General features: G+C 37.3%; 1 protein-coding gene and 1 non-coding gene across 2 annotated transcripts in view; both read right to left on the bottom strand.

Annotated features, from left to right (window-relative positions):
- The window catches only part of PDE4D (phosphodiesterase 4D), a 1,348,493-nt gene that overhangs the window by 1,155,704 nt on the left and 174,708 nt on the right, over positions 1-18,081 (bottom strand). The gene's annotated exons all lie outside the window — the stretch shown is intronic.
- On the bottom strand, positions 7,337-7,409 carry TRNAG-ACC (transfer RNA glycine (anticodon ACC)). Its single transcript has one exon. It is a non-coding gene; the product is annotated as a tRNA-Gly (tRNA).

Here is an 18,081-nt window from a genome sequence, read left to right on the forward strand (position 1 = left end):
TTAAGTGGGTATAGAAAAAACACACCTCAATATAATATAAGCCATTTATGGCAAACCCACAGCTAACACATACTCAATGATGAAAAACCAAAAGCTATTCCTTTAAAATCAGGAAAAAGATAAGGAGACCCATTATTGCCATTTTTATCAACATACTATTGGAAGTCCTGGCCAGAGCAGTTAGGCAAAAAAAAAAAAAAAAAAAAAAAAAAAAAATTAAAGGCATCTAAATTGAAAGGAAGAAGGAGGGAACTATCACTACTTGTCGATGACACAATTTTATATATAGAAAATCCTAAAGACTCCACCAAAAAAACTACTAGAAATAATAAACACAGTAAAGTTGCAGGATTCAAAATCAACATACAAAACTCTCTTCTATTTCTATACAATAACTATGCGCTAGCAGAAAGAGAAACTAAGAAAGGAATCCCATTTACAGTTACAACAAAAAGAATAAAATACCTAGAAAAAAAGTTTAACCAAGGAGGTGAAAAACCTATATTCTGAAACTATAAGACATTTTTGGAAGAATTGAAGACACAAATAAATAGAAAGATAGCCCAAGCTCCTGGATTGGAAGAATTAACATTGTTAAAATGTCCATATTACCTTAACCAAGCTACAGATTCAGTGTAATCCCTATCAAAATCCAAAGAACATTTTTCACAGAAATAGAAAAAAAAATCTAAAATTTATATGGAACCATAATAGATCACAAATAGCTAAAGCAATCCTGAGGGAAAAACAATAAAGCTAGAGGTATCACAACTCCATGGTTTCAAAATATACCACAAAAACATAGTAATCAAAACAGCATAGTATTGGCAGGAAAACAAATCAATGGAACAGAATTGAGAGCCCCAAAATAAACCTGCACAATAATAAATAATGGGCACATAAAAAGATAAAAATATCTCTAATTATTAAGGAAATGCAAATCAAAACCACAATAAGTATCACTCCACACCTGTAAGAGTGGCTATTATCAAAAAGGCAAGAAATAACAGGTGTCAGCGAGGATGTGGACAAAAGGGAACCCTCATGTGCTGCTGGAGGCAATGTAAATTCATACCACCACTGTGGAAAGCAGTATGGAGATCCCTCAAAAAATTAACAAGAGAACTATCATATGATCCAGCAATTCCACTTTCGGGTTTTTATCCAAAGAATATGACAACACTATGCATCACTATGTTCATTGTAGTGTTATTTACAACAGCCAAGGTATGGAAACAATCTAAGAGCCCATCAACAGATGAACAGAAAAGACAACATGGTATGTGTGTGTATATACATACATACACACACACACAGATACATACACACACAATGAAATATTACTCAATCATTAAGAAAGAAATCTTGCCATTTGCAGCAACATGAATAAACTTTGAGGGTATTAGGCTAAGTGAAATAAGTCAGACAGAGAATGACAAATACTGTATGGTTTTACCCATATGTGAAATATAAAAAACAAACGAAAATAAATGAGCAAACCAAACAAAAACATAGATATAGAGAACAGGGTGGTAATTACCAGAAGGAAAGGAGCAGGGGGCAGGGGGAGGATAAAATGGACAAAGACGATCAACTGTATGGTGGTCAATGGAAACTAAATTTTTGGAGGTGAGCCCAATGTAGTGTATGCAGAAGTAGAAATATACTATTACATACATGAAATGTGTATAATGTTATAAACAAATCCTATCTCAATAAATGCTTTTAAAAAGATTAGTAAGTAAAACTCACCAAAGCTAAGCAAGAAAGAAAACTCAAATTTCATTAAAAATTACAAAGTAGATAAGGCCAAAAAAGATTTAAAAGATCATAAAAGAACAGTACATACTACCTTATTTTGATTAACATGATAATCCTGATGTAGTGACAATAATGTAAGAAAATATAAATTAACAAAAGTGATCTAGAAAGAAATAGTAATCAAAATATAACAGAACACATATATAGCATTAAAAAGTTTTAGGAAATTTATATAAAAAAGGGAATAAGATACAGATCATTTAAGCAGCAAATTATTTTAAAATTATACTACATCTCACAACACAGGTAAACACAGAAGTGTACCATACTCATTTTACATAAATATTATAAACCTGATACCAAACCTGAAAATGATTATTTTTTAAACTATATACTTCTCTCACTTTTATTAAAATGAAAATATAACTAAGTAAAATAGTTAAAGTCCGAGTATATTAAGAGAAAAAAAAGTCACAAGGAAATGAGTTACAAATACTTAAAACAATAAAATAGAAGCAGAATTATTTTCCATAGTACTTCTTTTTCTTAAAATACCAAAGGAAAAAGATATGATGGAAGTTAAGCCATTCTAGATAATAAAAGTGTTTTAGAAACCCACAGCAATGAAAATATGACATGAGCTCTAGGAAAGAAAGATAAATGATTGAGATGCATATGCTAAATATATATAGTATAAAATTGTAGTATAAGAAAATATGACATTTCAAATTACTGAAGAAAGTTTAGATTAGTCACAGTAAGTTATTGAGAAAATTGGTGTTTACATGTCCAGCAAGTACTCAGATCACAAGAGGCAAAGTTCCAGAGGCTAGGCTCCAAACTCAGCCAAACCACTTGAAATTAAACAGCTCATCAGCTGTGCCACTGGGACCATGGATGTGCATCAGCTCTGTCCACATTGGCTAGTCCATCCTTTGCCTTCCTCCTCATCCTTTATTTGCTACTATCCCAGCAACAGACTAGCTTGGAAAAGAAAGAATAATCACAATGTCCTCACAAATTTTTCTCCCTAAATTAACCAAAATAATATAGTGAGGAGAAATCTAAAACTATTTTTGTTCAGTGACCATTTCTTATTTTCATTACATTTAAAAAAAATAGAGATGTTTCTATTCTATTTATGTAGAACAGGAATATTTAATCTCATAAAATGACACTGAGAAAAAGAAAATACAAATTCTGCCTCGACATATAAGAAATACTTTTATATCCAAAAGCCTGATAATTTCCAAGTTCTATCATGTTTGACTTTCCAACTAACCTCTTTTTCAATATGTTCTGTAATTTAAATTTTGTGAAACTGAATTTAAATTAATTTTATTTTGAGAAGTGTCCAATATTCCTTGTTGAATTCTGCAGTATCAAATATCCAGGAAAGGAAGTTTCTAAACTATTTTATCCCACACCCTTCCAAAACTGTTTTTAACCTTGCTGTAGACATTTAATGACAGTCCAGTTGTTTAAGTAACAGTAATAACAAATCTTTGGTAATTGGTTGCAGAACTAATGCCATTATAAGATTATCAACCCATCATATAAAAAGAAAAGCCAGAAACTTCATAAAGGTTTGTGTTTCTAAATGATGCCACAGAGGCCAAAATGTGTTCAAGGTGCAATTTAGGATGCTCTGGATGAATGTCACAACCTAACTCAGCATGGGTCATAATGATGGTATTGTGGAAAAAAACAAAATAGAAAATTGCATCTGTAGTTTTTACATCCTGGATGCCCAAAGAGCATTCAGACAGCAAAGCAAATGCCCTGTGACAGAGCTGAGGGATTCAAAATTTAAAATTCCCCTTGGTTCTCAACCTTTTTTTCTGGGTAAAAAACCTACCCCACCACTACCACCATTTCCCCTCAGTATTGTACAGTTCTTCCTCTCAGTGATGTAGCTATGTTTAAACTCTTCCCTGAAAAAAAAAAAAAAAAAAAAAAAAAACTTGACAGATGGCAACCAAGTAGAATAGTTATTTATGTTGCCTCTGTGTTTTTGTCTTCATATATATTATACACATATTGAGATCTGAAAGTACTTGGCTTTCTGCTTAGATACTTACTGTTTTGTTTATTCTAAAGTGCTTGGTGAGAATCTGTTAATATCACTTAAATCTTATTTGGGGGGAATCTGCAAAAAAGTTACTAATAACATAAATCAGTAAATGTTGTTTATGCCTATGGCATCTTCTCCCTGAGAGACAACCTGGGGACAAGAAGAAACAGGAATTGTAATAGGAAACTAAATTTGAATTATGATTACAATGAATTCTGTTTCCTACAACTTCAGCACACAAGAGCAGCCACATTTACAGAAAAGAAGTGTGGTAGTCACTATTCACCAGTCTAGCCATAAACAATTGAGTAAATAAAGCCTGTACCCTGAAACCTTGACATTATAAACTCAATTTAGGAAAAAGAAATATTTGAAATAGGTGAGCATACTGGTAGATCAGATAGACAGATAAATACATAGGCTTTCTCTGCACATCTAGGAATTTAGAAATAGATGAATTGTTTTCAATCAACTCATTTCTCTGATAAGAATGCACACTTGCTGGGGGTTATAATATTTCTTAGCAGAGAACACTAAAAGCACAACTATTGCAAAATTAAAAAAAGAAATGATACAGTCTTTCTCTCTTTAAAGGGTCACTAGATGAAAACATCAGGGACTCTCGGGCCACCAGGATATGTCGAAATGGCAAGACATTGATGGAGCCATGTCTAATGCAAGTGCAAGTGTAAGGTGACAACTGAAGCAACTAACATTGCTCTAGTTCCACAAAGCAATGTTAACTCACTTATATGTCATAAAACCATGTAGATTACTGGCTAGGTTATTGAATTCAGCAATTTAGTCACTAGGTAAGATAGGTAGACTGGTTAACATTACAATTAAAAGATTTTAATATGGAAATTCTTGGTGATTTTTTTCATTTAAATCCAAAATCTAATATAAAATTAATATTATTTCAGAGCACCTCTTTCTTCTCCTTGAGTTCACTTTAAGATTTTATGGAAATGAACAGGCTAATTTGTGAGTGCATGAGCTTTTTTCCCTCCCTTGAGGAGTAGGTAAGAATAGTTCATAACCACTAATGTTTGACACACCTGCCCTATTGAAATGGCATCTTGGGGATCCCCTTCATTCTTCAAATTCTCTTCTTTGTGGGCATCCATCATCTGCCTCTCAAGCTGAAGTCTTCCCAATATTGGCTGTCTCTTTGACCTCACAGTTATGAAATCAAACACAACAATAATCCCACTTTGCCAGAATTTTTTTGGATCCCATCTAAAGAATTACATTTTACTGTGAACACCTCATTTTGAGAAGAAAAATAAAAAATAAGAACGTTCACTAAAAATGATGGCCAGGGTGGTAGAAGGTTTGAGAACAATCAGATGCCTAATTCTGGGTGGGACTGATCAGATGGCTCACCGTGGTGAAGGGAGGGCTTAGAGTCCATGAATGAGAGAAGTGAAATATCTTCTGTGATGCTCCAAGGGGTGTGTAGCAGAGACTGGCTGCTAAATAAACACTTCTTCCCAGGCAGACAGCTAAACTACAGGCATACCTCATTTTATTGTGCTTCGCAGATAATGCATTTTTTCAAATTGCAGGTTTGTGGCAACCCCATGTCAAGCAAATCTCTCAGTGCCAATTTACAGCATTTGTTCACTTCGTGTCTCTGTGTCACTTTTTGGTAATTCTCACAATATTTTGAGCTTTTTCATCATTATTATATTTATTATAGTGATTTGTGATCAGTGATCTTTGACATTATTCTTGTAATGCTTTGGGGGCACCATGAATTGCACCCATAGAAGATGGTGAACTTAATCTATAAATCTTGTATGTGTTCTGACTCCACCAATTGGCTATCCCCCTCATCTCTCTTCCTCTCCTCAGGCCTCCCTATTCACTGAAATATTGAACTATGCCCCATTAATAACCTTCCAATGGTCTCTAAGTGTTCAAGTGAAAGGAAGAGTCGCACATCTTTTCCTTTAAATCAAAAGCTAGAAATGATTAAGCTCAGTGAGGAAGGCATATGGGAAGCAGAGACTGGCTGAAAACTAGACCTTTTGAGCCAAACAGTTAACCAAGTTGTGAATGGAAAGGAAATGTTCCTAAAGAAATTAGAAGTGCTACTCCGGTGAACACACAAATGATAGGAAAGTAAAACAGCCTTACTGCTGATATGGAGAAAGTTTTAGTGGTCTGGAAGAAAACCAAGTCAGCCACATTTCCTTAAACCAAAGCCTAATTCAGAGTAAGGCCCAAGTTCTCTTTAATTCTATGAAAACAGAGAGGTGAGGAAGCTGCAAAAGAAACATTTCAAGCTAGCAGAGACTAGGTTCAAAAGGTTTAAGGAAAGAAGCTATCTCCATAACATAAAAGTGCCCAGTGAAGCAGCAAGTGCTGATGTAGAAGCTGTAGCAAGTTATCCAGAAACTCTAGTTAAGATAATGAATGAAGATAGCTACACTAAATAACAGATTTTCAATGCAGACAAAACAGCCTTATGTTAGAAGATGCAAAAAAAGAGAGGAGGAGGAAGAAGAAGAGGAAGAAAAGGAAGGAGGAGGAGAAGACGACACCATCCAGGACTTTTATAGCTAGAGAAGAGAAGTCAATGCCTGGCTCCAAAGCTACAAAGGACAATCTGACTCTCTTGTTAGGGGCTAATGCAACTGGTGACTTTAAGTTGAAGCCAATGCTCATTTACCATTCTGAAAATCATAAGGCTCTTAGAAATTATGCTAAATGTACTCTGCCTATGCTTTATAAATGGAACAATAAAGCCTGAATGACAGCATATCTGTTGATAACATGGTTTACTGAATTTTTTAAGCCTTCTAATGAGATCTACTGCTCAGAAAAGACTTTTTTCAAAATATTACTGCTCATTGAAAGAGCACCCAGTCACCCAAGAGCTCTGACGGAAATGTATGAGACTGATGTTGTTTTCATGCCTGCTAACACAACATTCATTCTGTAGCCCATGGATCAAGGAGATATTTTGATTTTCAGGTCTTATTTAAGAGAACCATTTAGTAAGGCTATAACTGCCATAGATAGTGGTTCCCCTGATGAATGTGGACAAAGGAAATAGAAAACCTTCTGGAAAGGATTCACCATTCTAGATGCCATTAAGAACATTCATGATTCATGGGAGGAGGTCAAAATATCAACATTAACAAAAGTTTGGAAGAAGGTGATCCAACCCATTGATGATTGGAAGGGTTCAAGATTTCAGGAGAGGAAGTAACTGCAGATATGGTGGAAATAGCAAGAGAACTAGAATTAGCAGTAGGGTCTGAAGATGAGACTGAATTGCTATAATCTCATGATAAAACTGATGAATGAGGAATTGCTTCTTACAGATCAGCAAAGAAATTGATTTCTTAAGATGGAATCTACTTCTTGAGATATATCAAGAATCCTGAAGATTGTTGAAATGACAACAAAGGATTTAGAATATTAACTTAGTCTCTTTTTTTCTTCTTTTTTGGTGGGGGGGGTGGATAATTAGGTTTGTTAGTTTATTAATGGAGGTACTGGGGATTGAACCCAGGACCTTGTGCATGGTAAGCAGGCACTCTACCACTAAGCTATACCTTCCTCCCCCATAGGATTTAGAATATTAAATAAATTTGGTTGATAAAGCAGTAGCAGGGTTTGAGAGGATTGACTCCAATGGGTAAGATGCTATCAAACAGTAGTGCATGCTACAGAGAAATCTTTCATGAAAGGAAGAGTCAATGGGGCAAACTTTCCTGTTGTCTTATTTTAAGAAATTGCCAAGCCACCCCAGCCTCCAGCAAGCACCATCCTTATCAATCAGCAGCCATCAACATCAAGGCAATACCCTCTACCAGTAAAAAGATGATGACTCACTGATTAAGGTTCAGATGATGGTTAGCAGTGTTTAGCAATAAAGGATTTTTAATAAGATGTATACATACTTTGGTTTTTTAGACATAATATTATGGTGCACTTAATACATAATGTAAATATAACTTTCAGGTGTACTGAGAAACAAAAAAAAAAAATTGTGTGATTCACTTTATTGTGATACTCATTTTATTGCCATGGTCTGGAACCAAACCCACAATACCTCCAAGGTTTATTTCCCAGCCACCCTTGCAGTTAGACTGGGCTGTGTGACTGACTTCTGGCCAATGGTATAGGACAGAAGTGACACATGCCACTTCCAGGTCTGGCCCTTAAAATCTCCCGTGTGATTTTCCGCATTCTCCTGAGAGTCTAAGAAGCAGTTAACAAATCTGAACCTAACTCTGGCTATATCTCTGATATCCTTCTTATTCCTGAATCTTCCTTTAAGAGTTCTTTCTGTTATCACTTCCTTCTCTTACTCTGAGCCTTTGCCCACCTCCTTCAACACCTGCATTTGTGAAGTTACTAAAGGTCTCTTTTATAACTTTTGTAGGAGTACATTTCCTCCCCAGCCAAACAAGAAATTCTTCAAGAGGAAAAAAAATCCTTTTGTACACTCTCCTGTGCTCCCACTAACATACCCGGTAACGTACTCCACACATAGGAAATGAAATTTCACACTTAGGCAATTCTATTAGCCAACTGAGGCCAACTCATTAAAATAAGCATTTCTAGTGATTAGAGACACATTTCTAATCTCCAGGTGTCTGTCCCTTGTCTTCCTCAGCCAAGAAAACATTTAGAAAATGAAGCTCCATTTGCTGAGTTAGTTTCACATTCATAGAAACATCTGTTCATCTTCTTGAGAGGAAAATTACAGAGACCTAACAGTGGAGCAACAGCAAAAATGAAAATCCAGCAACCTTAGTGCACTGTTTTATGCAAACTCTGGTATCGTTTTAAAATAATCTCTAATGTTTAACTCAGCCCAAGCCTCAATGTTTAAACAAGATAAATTAATCTATTTTTCTCAAATGAAAAAGGAAATTTTCCCCCTCAGCCAGTTCACTTAATAAGTATATACACATTCTGATAACTTTTAAAATTTACATTTTTATGTTCAAATGAGGATTCAAATGAGTATTTTCCTTCCAGTCTCCCAAAACAGTCTGAAAATCAATCACTTCCCACATTTCTCAAACACTTTCCTCTTACTTATATAGATATTGTTAACTTGAGTTTTTCATAAAACATGGTTACACCATGGATTACTTATTTCAGAGCAGAAGAAAATGAATGTTCCCAAGCTTCTGGAAAATGGGCCCTTAACACTGACCAGGAATCCCACTTTTCTCAAGCCAACTCACACCCACTCGTCACCTCAACTGCCATATTTCAAACTCTCTCAGCTCTCCTCACACCTCCACCTCTCCTCCCTGCTACCTCACAGACAAAGATACTGTCTCTTGCCTTACAGGAACATAGAATCCCTAGGAGACGAACCCTCTCCGCCTCTTCATACCAAGCATGCAAACATGGGCATTTCTGTGACTCCTTTCCAGCCCAGTTCCCTTTTCATGAGTCAGCACTATCCCTTATCCTTTTCCTCTCCTGAATACTGCCAAATCCCCATCGATTAAACATATTCAAGTCTTTCCCATCTTATAAAAAACCTTCCCCCAATCCCCTATGTTCTGTTTATTATTTTCTTCTTCTAAGACTTGTCTACTTTGAATGTAGACAGTTTCATAGCCCTCACTCACTCTTTTTTTGTTTGTTTGTTTGTGGGGGGAAGTAGTTAGGTTTACTTATTGATTTATTTTTAATGGCAGTATTGGGGATTGAATTCAGGACCTCGTGCATGCTAGGCACACACTCTACCACTGAGCTATACCCTACCCACCCCCCACCAATCTTCACCCTTCTCTAATCCATCTTTTTCCTCATCCTTCCACAAAAGTAGCTCTTGCTAAGATCACCAATGAATTCCATGTCAATAACTCCAAAGAACTTTTTTTAAACTCACATTACTTGACATTGCTGGTCACTCCATCTTCATCAAAGCACAGGTTCCCTTTGTTTGTATGACTCTAGTGGTTTCCCTCCTATCTTCTATGATATTCTTCTACATCCTTTGTAAGTTGATCTTCCTTCAAACAGCCATAAAATGCAGTTCTTCAAAGCTTGGTTCTAGACTCGGCTTTCGCATCACTCCTTAGTATCTCTCTGGGCAATGGCATCCATGGTCATGATGTCATCTACCACCTCCATACTCATGATACACAAAGGTGTATCTCTAGTCCAGGCCTCTCGAGGCTCCAGAAATATAGATTTAAATGTCAACTTGTTGTTTCTGCTTGTCTCTCTCAAAGTCACTCCAAACCCAACACGTTCAAAACTGAACTTGAAATTTGCCTCCCAAATCCCATCTTCTTCTGGTATCTCTACCTCATTGAATGGTGCCACCAACTATCCAGTTGTAGAAACTTACTTTTCTTCACCTGACCCTGTATCAGTCTATCACTGGTTTTCACCCATTTTATCTCCTAATTACTTCTGAAGCCCATCCTCTGCTCTCCATTTTCACGTCACCGCTTTAGCCCAAGCTCTATCCTATCCGGCCTTGTAACCCGTACAATTTTCTATTTCTCTTCCCCAGGTCCACCTTGGCTGCCCACCAACCTGTCTGCACTGAGCTGAAAAGAGCTGTTTGAATCACAAATCTGGTGTTGTCACTCCCATATATTTAGTGACTTTCCTTTGCCGTTAGGATTAAAGATACTTACTGGGACCCGAAAGTCTGGCTCAGTCTGCTTCTGACTGTCCCTCAGGCCTCATCTAGAACCATCCTCCATGGGTTCTCTCCCTCCACCTCTCCCCTGAGGTCACCTGGCCTTCCTTTCAGTCCCTAGGATTCAATGACCGGACCTGCCTGCTGTGGGGCTGTGCCCCACCAGCCCATCATTTGTTTGGTTAACGCTTACTCACTCTTCAGGTCTCCCCGCTGAGGGAACACATCCCTGATAAAAACAAACTAGCCTGCCATTCTTTCTGCTAGTATCCTGTCCCTGATTTTCATGGCACTTCTAATTTTCCATTTATTTCTGTGAACATCCCCTAGAAGGTAAGTAAGTTCTGTGAGAGAAGGAACCGCCCCTATTTCCTCTAACCCCGGGACCTAGCCTAGCACCCAGCACATTATAAACACCCAACATAATATCTTTTGAATGAATGAAAAAAAATGAATAAATTGATCATTCACTGTATTGTTCTCAGGGCTATGTTATCTTTCAAATACTTTAAATGCTCTCATGGCTGTAATGGTTTATTCACTTCACATTTTATCATTTTTTACAATATACCTAATTTCTGTCATAATAAAATAGGAGTACCTCTACTGTAGGAATCATGTTCATTAATTTTTATATCTGAGGATGCAGCATGGTGCCTAAAAGAAAACAGACAGGTATTCAAAAAATATCTGTTGAAAGAAGGGAAGACATGTTGACACAGACTCCAAGACTCTGTATTACGTGAAGAAGAGTTCAAGGTGTAGGCTGTGGAATTAGATCTATACACTCAAATTCTGGCTCACTAATTGTGTGACCATAGACAAACTATTTAATTTCAGTAAGCCTCTCTAAATGGAGGGGGATAATGCCCAACCTCATATGGTTACTGTGAGAATTAAGTGAGATCACCCTTACGAAACCTAGTTTTGCAGCCAAAATAATGCCTTAGGGTGCACTAAGATATACTCATGGAGATTATTGTTTTCAAATAAATAAACAATGTACAACTTCCTGAACCACCTCTGAGACTCTGCACAGAGAGAGAGAGCACATCATGGTCCCTTCATGTAGCTCCGCCTGCCAGCATCCCTGTCAGAGGGCACTACAGCCTACAGAATGAACACTGGGACTCATGCTCCAGAAGAAGACAGCCAGCAGGGCTCCCTGAGACAGCCTGGAAGGCCATTGGGTGAGTGGCTGTTTCCTGAGGAAGCTACCCGAAACCAACATCCCATCTAGCATAAGCCATTGCCTTCCTAGATATAACACTGGGCTGTACCAACCCAGCTGAGATTTGGAGGGGAGAAACGGCTCTGCACAGGGCCTATAAGTATTTGGACCAACCCTCCTAACAATCAAATCTAGAAGTTTCCTTACGATTATATACCTTCCTTGGGTATTCCCAACACTCAAACTCAGCAGTTCCCTCTTTCCTACTTGATTCCGAAATAAAGTATGAAGATTAGCTATTATTTAAAAATAACTTCAAGAACAAAAATTGCCATGAAGGCAAATTTGCAGAAACAATTACAAAATAGGTAATAATATTCCAGATTTGTGTACAGAAATAGAATTTATTTATACGTACTGCCCTAGTGTTGGAAGAATAAAATGATAAGGATGTCAATTAATGTACGTTAGGGCCATATGAATATTCACTGTATGAAAACATGAAATGCACTTCATATTTGCTTCATCTGCACAAAAGTATGCTGTTCTCACTACTTCAAAATAGTCTTGGTATGACTGTCTCTCAGTACAAATTGTAATGCCCCAATAGTACAGATGAAGCAATTGAATCAGTCAAAGGTAAATCATGCTCCCATGATCAAACAGAAACTGAGAACCTGTGATGAGAACAGCATTGTGATCTTTGAAGAATAGAACCTGTTCTGATAATGGACAAAAATATAAAATGTTTCTCAGGTGTGTAAAGTTTGCCACAAGCCATGCCACCTTCACACTGTCTGCACTTCTCTTCCCTGATCACATTTCCCTATGATGGTCTCTTCACAGGACAGGGTTTAGGACCACCATGTTCCACCCTAGGTACTCTCACATCTCCATGTGAAACTGAAGGAACTCAACATCTAGAAATGCAGCTTTCCAGGAATTAACAACTCGCCTGAGGAACTCACTGAGATAATTACAGATTCACATGCATTTATAAGAAATAATACAGAGAGATACAGTGTCCCTTTTACCCAGTTTCCCCCAATGGTAACCTCTTTAAAACCATAGCACAGCATTACAACTAGGATATTGACATTGATACAGTCAAGATACAAGCTAATAGCTAAAGGGGTCATTTCATCTCATGTGAAAAAAAAAAATGGTCTAAGGAATGAAAGGTGTAGGGAAGCCAAGAAACTTGACTTTGTTCTGTGAACTATTAACAACTCTAATAGTGGAAATTTTATGACTTATCGAGCAACAGTCAATCAAGAAAAGGATTACAATGATGAGGATGAGAAAAAGATATTTGTGGGCAGCTAGAGACGCCTTAGCATTTCTCAAGTCAAATCATGTAGATCAGTGATTCAGCGATTTGGTACCCAATCGTGCTCCCATGTGGGTAACGTATACCTCACCTCTACCCTTAGTGACCTTTCTAAGTCACTGAGTGTGAAGCCTTAGAAGCATTTAGCCAATCATCATATTCAAATCAAAATGAACCTATTCAGTCTCTTAGCATAGACAATCTGATATTCAGCATATGAAATAAGAGCTCCATTTGCTTCCTCTTTGTTTAACAAGAGGTAGCATCAAAGAACCTTGAGTTTCATATCAGGAAAATCTGAGTTTGCCTTCTCATTCTCCCACTGACGGGTTGCCACCTGGGCATCTGAGATTGTTATCTCACCTAGAAAAATGCATATAATAGGTATCCAATAAAACTGTGAGGGGATTCAAGGAGATAATGTACATTAAAGACATAGCATCTGATGATCACTTAAAAGAATGTTATTTCATGTAATCTTCTTTCCCCTGCTTGCCAGTCCCCTTCCCTTACAGTACAAGTTTCTTGTCAGAGAATAATCAAAGTAGAATGTTGCAAAACACATCTCACCTTGCTCACCTGACATGTCAAACATGTCAATAGTTAACAAAACTATCTTCCCCCGAAAGACTTTATAGTAAAAAAACAAAGAGACCTTGACTTGCATGCCAAACAGAGAGCCCTGCTCTCTAAAGAGACACCTCAATGCCGGACTACCTCTCAATACTGACAGGGGTTAACAGTGCAGTTTAAAACACCTCCGAGGAGCTGGCAACTTCAGGGACCAGCAAAGACAACACAGAACGTGAAGTCAACTGGAAGATCAAAATAATGTCCACAAAAGCAAAGGAAAATTGAGTATATTTAACTAGAGCACTCAGGAAAATGATACCCAAGGAGATTGCACAGACTGGAAAGCCCACAGAGATGATAACCCCTTGTCCAGAAGATCCCATGCACAAATGGCATTGAGGGCAAAAACTGAAAAAAGATAGTGAGGTGCCCCAGAATATAACAGCTGCAGCATTACAGAAAGCAACCAGGAAGTGAAGATAATATTTTAAGTCTTAAAAACATACACATGAAAGTCTTAAACATTCTATTCCCACTAAGATTCATTACATCACCTTCACCGTTTCCTAACTGATCCCTGGACCGTCTAAGCCAAATAGGAACTGAACAATGGGCAAACTTCTTAGGCTTTGACTCGTCAGGCAGGTTCTTTGGGGCTAGAAGAAAAGTAATTATGGTGAGAAGAAATAATCTCAGCCAACTGTCCATTTATTTAGCTGCAGTTTAGATATATTGCTTCTAAAGATCTAAGACTCTGAACTGATGTGTAGGTATCTCTGCAGGTCAAAGAATATGACTAATGGCCCCTTGAAATTCAACATGGGGCTAGAGGATTCTAGAACCTTTGATAGATGAGAATTTCAATGATTAATGCTGTCTTTAGCGAGAGGCAGGAAGCAGTGGCTCTCCTCTGGTAACAATCTACAAGATTTAAGACATGAATGGGTAATTTTGAAAAGAACTGACCTAAGAGAAAACGTGTAGCGTACTTCCTGGCTCTCGATTTCTTTAATTAATTTTTGAGATGATTGTAGATTCACATGTAGTTGTAAGGAATATTACAGACGAATCTGGTTAATCATTTAAAGACTCAGTTTTCTCAATGGTAACAAGATCACTACCAGGATATTGACACTGAGAGTCAAGACACAAAACAGCTCATCACCACAAGGATTTCCTACATGTTACTCTCTTATAGCCACACCCAGCTCTCTCCTGCCCTCTCCCCTCTTAACACCTGCCAACTACTAATCTACACTAATCTGTTTTCATTTCATAATTTTGTCATTTCAACATATATAAACTGATTCATACAATATGTAACCCTTTAAAATTAGATTTTCTCACTCAGCTTAATTATCTGGACATTCATTCAGGTTGTTGTGTATATTGATACTTCATTGCTTTTTATTGCTGAGTAATATTCCATGGTATGGATGTACCAGTGTGTTAACCATTCACTCACTGAAGGATATCTGGGTTGTTTCCAGTTTTTAGGCTATTACAAATAAAGCTGCTATCATCATTCATGCACAGGTTTTTGTGTGAACGGGAAGTCTTCATTTCTCTAGGATAAGTGTCCAGGAGTGCATTTGCTGAATGGTTTGATAGTTACATGTTTAGTTGTGTTTTTTTTAAGTACCAAACTCTTTTCCAGAGTGGCTGTACCATTTTACAGTACCACTAGCCACTATGTGTGGTCCAGTCTTTCTGCATCCTTGCCAGCATTCAGTGATGCTATTTTTTATTTAACCATTCTGATAAGTGCCTCTGGCTCTCCTTTAAAGGTAAACATGAAGATAAGAGGAAAGACTTGCCTAAACTCAGAGAAAACACTGTAAACTTTAATTCAGTACTTAAGTTTTACCATATGCTTTTCCTAAAATCTGGTTAGTTAAATTCAGAAAATTGCTCTCCTAGACCATCAGAAAATTTAAAGAATTAAATAAGGGAAATAATCCAATCTCATGACCCCATTTCACCCTAAAGCATTTCATCTTGTACATAATGTGTTCTGTAACTTTAGAATATTTCATAACCATCCCAGTTAGTACTAATATTTATTACTGTGATTTTCTTAAACAAAAATTCTTCCCAGAGCTATTTCCTCATTAATGAAGGTGTAACTGATTAAATAACTCATAGGTATTTCTTACCCATTAAAAGCTGTTAGGTTATTTTGCCATCAGCTACATTGAATCTTTACAACTTTAGCTTCTATCTTTATACTACAGACTTAGGTCTTTTTCAAAGTTGTTCAAGCTTAGATTGCACTAACATTAAACCAAAATACATAAGCTGGACTGCTGTATCTTAGACCGATCTTTTCCAGAAGCTTCCTACCTCCTGGGAAGTCTGAGTTATCACAATTTCTCTATCCCCTACTTAGAAATCCTACACTGAGGAAAACTGCTTGATAGAATCCGCCACTTAAATTGAGTGTATGCATACCTTTGTCCCAGCTATTCCACTCCCTGGTATATGCCCAAGATAAATGCATACATTTGAGCCAAAAAAATTTACACTGCAGCATTATTTGTAATAGCTCCAAATTATAAAAAATCCAAATGTCCATCAACAAAAGAATGGACAGATTAACTATGGTATATAAAAATATAGTGGAATATTATACAGCAGTGAAAAGGAACAAACTGCTGTCATATGCAACAATATAGATGAATGTCACAAACAATGCTGACTGAACTCAGTCATAAAAGAATGTATAATAAATGATTCCATTTGTAAAAGTTTAAAAATTGGGGAGACAATATTACCATTTAGAAGAAAGAAATGGAAGGATTTATGTGAAAGATGTCTGAGGTGTTGGGAACATTCAATTTCTTGATCTGGATGGAAGTTATATGGATATGCTCCCTCTATGAAAATTCATCATGTTGAATGCAGGATTTCCATATTTTTCTATATTCCTATGTTAAACATAATATAATAGCTTGTATAAATATAATATTAAAAGAATGAAAGCAAAGGTTAAAATAATGATGATTATGATCATAATGAAAGAATCCTTTCTCTATACTCAAATAATGGTCACCAGCCTTCTTGCACAAAAGTTCAGTCCTGCTTAGGAGAATTAGAATTCAGAGATCTGGTTTTAGAAAACAGTTCTGGATCTAGTCACTGAGAGACATTGGCAGTTTGGCCCTCTTGTGCACAGTGATGTAGTAAATGGAGTCAGGCGGGGACACAATGGGTGCATCCAGCACCTGGATAAGTTAATAGAACTTTTCTGTGGTTTGATGAGGTTTTAATCACTCTTTCTGAGAAGATTCAGTTTGGCTGTCTCTCCAGGGAAGAAAGGAGGGTCCTAGAAGTAGCATGTCACTCTGGGAGGGTAGAGGGTAACCACATTCCAGGTGAGTCTCCAAGCAAGTAGATGCAATTATGTGATATATGAGACTATAAGCTTTCCATGAAAGAAATCCTTGATCTGATACCTTACTACTAGAACTTTTTGAAAATGCAATTAGTGACTCAATTATCAGGGCAGTTCATTGAGTCATTCTACAAATACGAATTAAGGACTTTCTGTGTCAGGTATTGTGTTAGATGTGGCAACTCAGTGGTAAACAAGAGGGACACAAAGCCTGCCCTCAAATGGGGCTATAATCTAGCAAGGCAGACAGATAAATCAGCCAAAACAATTAAGTGTACAGATGGGAACATGTGGGGAAGATACCAAAACTAGTCTAGAGCAGAAGCTGAGAAAGTGTTCCAGGGCTTTCTGCCAATAGTAGAGAATGGTCCTGGCATCTCAGATAAGTGGGAGGGAGCACCAGGCAAGACAGAGCCGAGGGACAGCACAGCTGAATGTTCCAGGAGGGAGCAGCACAGGTGAATAACCACAGCCCAGGAAAGCCAAGAACGAGTTCTCACCAATGGGGGGACAATGCCCACTGATCCATGAGAGGCAGGCAATCCAACAACCACTCTTCCATCACCTTAACACCCAGAGTTTCGTGTCATTGAAAGGAAAGAAAGAAAAGGACAGTAACATACTTGGTGTTACTATTTTCTATGAATAAAAGCCTCTTTCTGGACATTGAATCCATGCTAGTCAGAAAATCTGCAGCAATTTACTGGGCTGACTGATGGAGAAGTGAGCCCAGTAAGTTGCCCAGTCACAGTATCTAGGTAAGGTCAACACACTTAATAGCATAGATAGATCAGGAGTGAAATGTCCCCGTCAGCACATTTTACATGGAATTTCTGACTTACACCAGAATTATACTCTATATCCCATTAATAGTAAAGGTAAACAAATATTTTGTTCTAGTATCTTAGTTACTCTGCAAATATTTATTGCATATCACTATGTTCCAAGGTGTGGGGAGAGCTGGGAAGGTGTAAAAGCCAAGATGCTGTTAATGGGCAACCTAACAAAGTGGAAAGAGGCACTTTGGAACCCGATCACCTGAGGTTTAAATCTTGATTGAACTTCTCACTAATAGAGTGGCCTTGGGTTAGTTACCTAACTCTCCACAACCTCATTCCCATAATGCGAGTTAAAAAAC

The sequence above is a fragment of the Camelus bactrianus genome, chromosome 3, assembly GCF_048773025.1.
Source record: "Camelus bactrianus isolate YW-2024 breed Bactrian camel chromosome 3, ASM4877302v1, whole genome shotgun sequence".
Lineage (NCBI taxonomy): Eukaryota > Metazoa > Chordata > Mammalia > Artiodactyla > Camelidae > Camelus > Camelus bactrianus.